The sequence below is a fragment of the Mus caroli genome, unplaced genomic scaffold (assembly GCF_978045245.1).
Source record: "Mus caroli unplaced genomic scaffold, Mus_caroli_1 scaffold_1, whole genome shotgun sequence".
In the NCBI taxonomy this organism is placed as follows: Eukaryota; Metazoa; Chordata; class Mammalia; order Rodentia; family Muridae; genus Mus; species Mus caroli.
In genome coordinates, this window is record NW_028227256.1 from 165,180,673 (window position 1) to 165,189,611 (window position 8,939).

Below are 8,939 nucleotides of genomic sequence, written 5' to 3' on the forward strand. Positions count from 1 at the left end.
GACAAAGTGCAGCCTTTGTTTCTGGGTTTTGCTGAAACTTGACAGAGCACGGGATTTGAGGGTCTGAGGCCTCTAGCTTTCATATGATGGAGTCTGTAGGAGGAAGGCAGAGCTCACACAGGGTAAGCTCTCATGTGGCTGGGATCATCCTGCCAGTCGCTTTGACTTTGCTGCATGGTATCCATAGTTCTCCACATTTTTCAGTTTTTTTTATTTTTCTCCATGTATGGGAGACCTAGGTTTGAGTTATAGAAAATCCTTCAACACGGCAGTTTGGAGGGTGAGGGGCATTGGAATTAGATGAGACGTTGCTCTATTTCCATTATTTGCCAGTCTTGTGATTGGAGACCCATATTAAGTCTATTTGAGCCTGAGTTTGTCATGTAAATTGATAGAAATAATTGTTATTGATTAAAGTGAGATGGTATCTAGAAATTGCATATTCGTGTTAGATATACAACAGATCTAGTTAAATATCTTTTCTCTCTTCTACTAGAGTTTTTAAATAGCTTGATTTAGTTTTCAGGAAATCTTACTGTGGGGAATGTTCTGGTTAGTCAGCCTTAATTGCTAAGTTGACATAATCTAGAGTCTAGAGTCATTTCAAGTGCCTAGATCATTACGGCCCAGGCCACTGTGCCCAGCACCACCCCTAAGCAGGTAGTCCTGGCTGTATATGGAGACTAGCTAAGTATGAGCCTAGGTGTGAGCCAGCAAGCAGTCGGCATTCTCTGGGGCTCCTGCGGCACCTTCTTGGTTGTGTGTGAGTTCCTCGCTTGGAAGTAATGCTTTCTGAAATAGTAAATAGTTCTGCCTTCATGTTCCTGCTTTCAAGGTTCCTTCCTGCCTTGCCTTTTCTCAGTGATGGGCTGTGGAAATGTATGAAGAGACAAACCTCTCCTCCCTGAGGCTGCTTTCGGTCTCAGTATTTTTCACACCAACAGAAAGGAAACTAGACTAGAACAAGCTGTTGTAACAAACCACCGAGTCCAGAGGATCCAAGTCATGTGCATTTATTTCTTCTTAGGTCTCTCAGGAGCTGCATGGCAGTGGCTTGGCTGGGATTTGGTGGGGCAGGCTCTGCTCTTTGTGTCTTTCTGTTCTGTTCTAGAAGATGCTCAGGACCTTGGATAAAGGCAGTGCTGTTCTTATGGTAAAGGCAGATATTTAGAGAGCTGGAGCCACACACATGAGTGTATATGAATTTGCTTGGTCACGTGGCCAACCTGTAAGCAATTGTCAAGGAAATATCCTTTGCCTCAAGGGGAGTATGGTATAGTAGGTACTTTGTAAATGGATAAGATAATCTTTGTCAAGAAAGAATTTTAATAAAGGAATTTATTTCTTGGTGACCACAGGTTAATCATATACATGAGATATTTTAATCTTTTATCTTTTTTTTCTTTGTCTACTGAAGCTGTCCTGATTTCAGCTCTTTTTATTTAAAGCAGAGCTGATGAAAGATAATTTGTTAATGTGTGAGAATTTTCCTTCCCACCTCTTCTCAGTCACTTGTAATCATCCTCTCCTTGCTTGAATGTTGGCACTTACCAGACTCTTTTTTTTCCTGACTCTTCTCTCTGCGCTTTTCTTCAAGTAATTCCACACAGAACTGTGGTTGGACTCAGCCACTCTCGAGTGATTCTGATTTCAGCATATTTGGCTCAGAGTCCCACGTGTGCTGCCAGTGTGGGCCCTGTGGATCTGCTCAGGGTGGCTCTGCTGTTATGTCTGAGTATAATAAAGCAGCAATTCTGGCCTCCCTAAGTTCCTCCTAGGACCACTCCACTCAACTGTACCCTTTAACGACTTTCCACAGTTTTTAGGATAGAGATCGAATCTTTTCTATGACGTGGTCCGGTTTTTTTTCTGTCTCTCATTTGTATGACTGTTTCACTGCCTGTAGCATGGCTACAGTGTTCTCTTCTTTCAACCCCTTAAGTGTGGCATGCTCCTCTTTGCTGCTAGACCTTGGGTTTTGCACATGATTCCCTGTTCAGAAAGTTCTTACCCTGACCCCCACCCTTAAAGCGTTAGCTCTGATGTCTCCTGCCCGGCGAAGTCCTCTCTCCCTTCTCCAGGCTGGGAGAGTTGGTTTGCTTTGTTTTTTTTTTTTTGTGGTCTAAAAAGCTTCTGTACACAACATACACACATGTAATTATACTAATAATATATGTACATATCTACACATATGTACATAGTGCATATTTTGCTAGCATTTCCTTGTGCGACTCTTCACCTGGGTTGCAAGGTCACAGGGGAGGTTCTGCCTCATTCTCCATTTAAAAAAAATCATTAAAAAGTTTTAAGTTAGCATGTAATAATTGTATAAATTATTGATTTCAGAGTTCTTTACCAAATCTTTCTTTGAAGGAGTGAACTGACGCTCTTGCCAGGTGTTCTGGAATTGAGGTTGAGCAAGCCTGGAGCTTCCATGGTACACATGCAAGAGGGAACTGGATCTGGGCAGCCGAGAAAGCTCATTATCTCCTCAAAGCCACTAAGTTTTTAAGGACCTACTTTTTGGCCTGGACTAGATTTGTCTTTCATACAAAGAATCTCTCGATGGTAACATTACAGTCTGAGTTCAACCCCTATTCTGCTTGAGAGAAAATGAACATGACAGAGATTAGTAATGTGCTCAGGTTCACAGAACTCCAGAGGAAATGCCCATGTCAATACCACCCCTGCTCGCTGTGCTGAATTTCTTCCTGCTTGCATTGGGTGGGGATAAGGGGTTAAGACTAGATTAGCCTAAGGAGATTTTCTGTGGGAACAGTAATCCAGAGAAGCTTCTTAGGGGAAGACTCTCAGGGCTTAGTCTGTTGCTACAGACAGTCTTGTGTGCCACAATCTAGGGAGAGTGGTAGGGAGCTGCTGGCATGTGCCCTGGCCTTTACCAACTCCAGAAGAGGTAAATAAAGAAGAATTACAAGCCATCAGCAATTTATGAGAGAGGCCAGATCAAAGGGACAACAGGCCAGGCTTAGTGAACGCTAATTGGGAATGAGCCCAGAGTCACTGAAATGAGTTCAGGGAGTGATGTGCAATTAGCCACCAAGTTGTATACCTGTGTGTATTGTTCTTATAAGTTAACCCCTTGGCCTAAATAATTGGTCTGTTTAAGAAGCCAGCCCGCCTACATCCTTTCATCATTAGTCTCTTGTCAAACACTTAGTTCTGCCTACAATTTCCCCATATTCTCAGTGCTTCTTCAGTGCTATCTGAACTATTATTGCCAGTGCACACAGTTTCCACCATCTGGCTTCTTGCAAAGAACCCATAAGCCTTTTAAAGCCTTAATAACAATTCTTTAGGTGCTTTGTAACAAATCTACTGGCTTTTAACTAGAATGTTAGGGGACAGCAGCTAGAAGGGAGTGAGATAGGATCTTACAAAATCAAATTTGGAAAACAGATCTGAAAAGGTAAAAAGAGAGAGAGAGAGAGAGAGAGAGAGAGAGAGAGAGAGAGAGAGAGAGAGAGAGAGAGAGAGAATATGTATGTATGTGCTGGTAGAGGAAATATCACACATGGTATCAGGAGGTCCTGGATGATAAGCACTAATGTCTTTCCAGCTGTAAGTCACTAAGGGGAGTTAACACTCTGCTCTGCTTCACTCTAAGATGCCATAATTCACAGGTGTTAGATTTCAATGTAGCCAACATCCCCACCAATCCATATAGCAAAGTTTTAAGCTAATCAGACTAGCATGTCACCTCTTTGTTTGTGCATGTGTTCATGGATGTGTGTGTGTGTGTGCACAAGTGTACATCCATGCCCATGTGTGTGGGAACCAGATAATAGAGACAGAGATACTGTGTTTCCCTTTGTCACTCTCTACCTTTTTCTCTAGAGATAGAATCCGTTAATGAACGTGGAGCTCACTGAGTTTTTGCTAGCCTGGTTACTTGCACTCCCATTTTTCCCTCTTGCCCATCCCATCCCGGGGTTACAGGCATGAGCAACCACACCCATCTTTTTGATGTTTGTGATGGGCATCCGAGCTCAGGTCCTCATGCTTGTGTTGCAGGTGTTCTTATCCACCGAGCCATCTCCTCAACCCCAGTACTGCTTGTTTTAATGTGCATTTATTTGGTTTCTGGTGAGAGTAAATATATCTTTGTGTGCTTGCTGCAAATTATCTGTTTCTGTCCCTGTTTCTGTTAAGGGTTCTCAATTTTCCTATCAGTCTTCAGCTGTCTCTCGAACATTCTTGATATTATTTATAGGTTAGAATTAGAGATGGCCTGGAAGATAGGTAATCTCCCAGTTACCTCATTTGGGGAGACTGAGCCCAAATGCTGATGCTCTTCTTATATATAGAAGAGAAGCTTGAACTCAGAGCAGTTCTACCTCATCGTGTGAAGAGGAGGCCTTTTGGCAAGACAGGAATTGCAGGAAGCAGCACGGGTCGAGCATTGCTGCTCCCCTCCCCCTCCACCCATCATTCTTTCCAGGTTGAAGGGCCATTTGGCCTGACCGGTTGTTTGAGACCTACTCTGGACCAAAGAAGCTCTTGCAGTCTATGAGGCCTGAAGTCCCATTATGCCCCACCCCCACAAGTCTTTCTTAAAAACTGAAGAACATCATACAATGTGCACTGATGTCTACCCCCTTCTGAGGATCTAGGGATGGCAGAGACCTGAAGAACCCTGGTGCATGCAATGGGCTGCAGGTTTTACTTGGAAAAACACTGAAGACAAACAGTTTCACAAGCTGCCTGATCAGTCTTTGGAACCCACCATCTTGATGACTTTCATTCATTTTCCAGCTGCCAATCAGAACGACAGGTGTTGCCCACACCTCTCCCTTTATTGTTTAAACCTCCATGATTTAACCCTTGATATCCACCGAAATTCCTTCTCCTCTGATAGTCTCAAGATCTATGTCAGACATGGCCTCCTGTACAAAATACCCCATTGATTTTCCTGGGAATCCACCAGGGGCCAAATGCCAGTGAAGTACAGTGGGTGGTGTGAGCCCAGGCACACCACTGGAACCATGATGGCTACTCCTGCAGACGGTGGGTAAAGATTCCTCTTGGAAGAAGACAGAAACTTTCTAGACCAGGTCATCTGTTCTTTTTATTTTTAAACATCCATTTGTATCAAATGCACATGCACATCTCTATTTAGGAAGTAGGCTCAGTACACCAGTGGTTATGAGGACAGCAGCCTCCATCCCTGTTGCATGTTTCTCCCTCCTGAGAGACAGACGCTTGAAACCCACTGGAATGACTCCTGACGTCTCCACAAGATCCACTTCCATTGCTCCTACACTACCCTTCAGTGTCAGATACCATTGACTCCACTGAGAGGAAGCAGCTAGCTCTGCTTTGCTTCTGTGTCTTCCACACATCCCTTTCTCCACATTTTATGGATTTCTCAGGTATTTTTATTTTTGTCTCCAAGGTACCGTGGTACTGACTTAGTGACTTGTGCTACCAGCTACCTGGCAGTCCAATCTGAACTTTGGGTACCCATCTTTTTCCTGATCTCCCCTCTGATAATTCTTCCCTAACTTCATGTTTAGCCACTCACCAAATTATGTAACGATTTCTCCTCTTTTAAAATGCATCCAGTCCTCTCTGTCTCCATGGCTACTGCTTTTGGTCAGTCTCCCTCCTCTTTCCTGTGGAAGATGCAATACTGCTAGTCTCACACCTTCCCCTGCCTGGGGCATCTCTTTTCCGACTTTTAGCCACGGTAAGGTTGAGTGAGTTTTCCTCCTCTTCCTCTTCTTTTTCTTTTTGCATTGAGGAGGATTAAACCCAGGGTAAGTATGCCAGGCAAATGCTCCAGTCCCAGAGTGAGCTCTCTAAAGCAAAAATTAGATATCATTTTGTGGATAAAATTGTGGAGTATGTTTCAGGAGGAAATTAAAATTCTGCATCTTCAATCCACAAACCACATGAAACTCAAGAAGAAGGAAGACCATAGTGTGGATACTTCTATCCATCTTAGAAGGTGGGGAACAAAACACCCATGGAAGGAGTTACAGAGACAAAGTGTGGAGCAGAGACTGTAGAAATGACCATCTAGAGACTGACTCACCTGGGGATCCATCCCATTTACAATCCCCAAACCCAGACACTATTGCAGATACCAACAAGTGCTAGCTGACAGGAGCCTGATATAGCTGTCGCCTGAGAGCCTCTGCCAGTGCCTCACACATACAGAGGTGGATGCTCACAGCCACCCATTGACTGAGCATAGGATCCCCAATGAAGGAGCTAGAGAAAGGACCCAAGGAGCTGAAGGGGTTTGCAGCCCATAGAAGGAACAACAATATGAACTAGCCAATACCCCCAGAGCTCCCTGGGACTAAAACACCAACCAAGGAGCACACATGATGAGATTCATGGATTCAGTTACATATGCAGCAGAGGATGACCTAGTGGGACATTAATGGGAGGGGAGGCCCTTTGTCCTATGAAGGCTGTATGCCCCAGTGTGGGGGAAGGCCAGGGCCAGGAAGTGGGAGTGGGTGGGTTGGTGAGCAGGGGTAGGGGGAACGGGATAGGGGGAGGGAGTTTTTCAGAGGGGAAACCAGAAAAGGGGATAACATTTGAAATATAAATAAAGATAATATCCAATTAAAAAAAAAGAAAATATAGTTTAAAATTTAAATTCAATAATATGTGAAAGCACTCGGACTGTTTGTATGTTCATCTTTTATCTAAAATATTATTGGTATGTTTTAATTTATTTTATTTTTAATACATTTATATTCTTTAACAATTTGACATTTACAATTGTACAGTGTTTAAATAAAATATGGTAATATTTAGGAAAAAATTCATATCTTGGTGAGGCATATATATATATATATGTGTGTGTGTGTGTGTGTGTGTGTGTGTGTGTTATCATAGCATTTTGTCTCCTTGGCACATACTTTTTTACAGTAGGGTCAGAGTGGCTATGTAAAAGAATGAGTGGAAGTTTCATGTGCCATTAACTGCTTAGACGCAAACATATCATTACATTTCTTTTCTTTTTCTGAGGCTCATGTTCTAGGTTCTGTAGTAGAAGATCCAGGAAAGGCTGCCCCACTCACATGATTTTACACAAGTAAGTGCTAAGTCTGGCTTACTTTGCAAGTGCCCGTTACTGCAGGATAGTCTGTCCCCATGGATGCGTTCCAGACTAGTCTAAGGCCTCTGTAAGGCCCTCGGGTGGGGTGGGGCTGGGGGTGGGGGGTGGGGGGTGGGGTGGGGGGTGGGGGGGTTGTTGCTTCTTTCTCTAGAATTGTCTGTCTCCTTTCCTTTTGTCTGTATATTCTAACCACAGCGATGTACTAGGCTCTTGCACTCACAGCTGTTGTGTGCACACCTCTTGTTTAGAAAGCCTTCTTGTCATCGACCTCTCTGCTCTGCCACCTTGGATAACCCTATCTTGACCTGTGAGCCACAGCTTAGATGGCTCTCCTTTCTGGAAAGCTTCTCACACTCTCTACTACATACTCTGTGTGTGTGTGTGTGTTCCTTCTAACTGTGTGCCTCTCTCTCACTCAGTACTTTGTTGACTTTTGTCTCCACCCAGAAGTACTGGAGCCCCAATGCACCGTAGCCTTTCCAGGACCCATTAGGTAAGATGCTATGCACACTCTGTGCCATCATCTTCGCAGAGAGCCTATTGTGAAAAACTGAGTCCCATTTCTTCTGTCAATACTGTTGTAGTAGTTTAATTTTCAGAGATAGTATTGATTAAAAGTTTGGTGATTGGATGAATATGATCAAAGTACATGTTATAAAATTCTCTAAGGGTCAATAAAAATACTGATAAATATCTTAGAGAAAACTACGTATAATCAGGTAGAGTTGGTTTGACTTCTGGCCTTGTTAGCTATGTAACATGTAGCAAGCAATTTTACCTTGTAAACCTCAATTTCATACACAAATTGAGTAATAGTGAACCAGTAAGATTCTAATGATTTAATGATACATATGCACACATGTGTATATACGCACAATATAATGTCTGGCTTCTAGAAGTAATTACTATTATTATAAAAAATGCCAGTGTGGTGTTTTGCATTGGATCATAGAACAGCAAACAGCATGAGGGGAAAACTGAGAAACTCAGATAAGCGTGGAGTTTAATTAAGACTTCTATTTCAGCTGGGTGGTGGCACACACCTTTAATCTAAGCACTGGGAAGCAGAGGTAGGAAGATCTTGGAGTTTGAGTCCAGCCTGGTCTACAGAGCAAGTTAGAGGACAGCCAGGGCTACACAGAGAAGCTCTGTCTTGAAAAAACAAGACAAAAGATATTTCAATACACTTTAACACATATCCCACTGTAATGTGAGGTAGCATTCATGGAAGTGGGATAAGCACATATGGAAACTTCCATCGAAAGTTCTTTGCAATCTGAAGTTATTCCAACACAAATATCTATTACAATGGATTCTCATGATTGATATTCATTTTATTCTCACAGTTTCCCAAGATGACATTTACCATGACTTTTGTTATATACAAAGGAAGACACAGAGGCACCACACAGAAGTGAAATAACTCACCCATGGACACACCTCACTTCAGGATCACAACGTGGGAATAGATGCTGGCGTGGCCTTGAGGGAAATGCAATCCCTAACGCTGACGGAGCCTCTGCTGTGTGTGAGGCACCATCAAAGGTACTGCGTACGTATGCAGAGAAAAGAGAGCAGCTAGTGAGAGAAGATGGCTTCTGCACTTCAGACCATCATGAGGAGTAGGAAGCCTGGATAGACATAGTAATTAAATATAAAACTGGGCATAGATGTCTGCTTCTCACTCAAGACCTATGCTCTAAACCAGTGCCTAAACAAACTGAGGGGAAGCGCTGCTTAGAGACCTAGAGGCGAGAATGGGTCTAGCTGGGGCTTTAGTGACACCACCTTCATTGATGGGGATTACCATCTGAACCTTCACTAGAAGTGTGATTTGATCTGG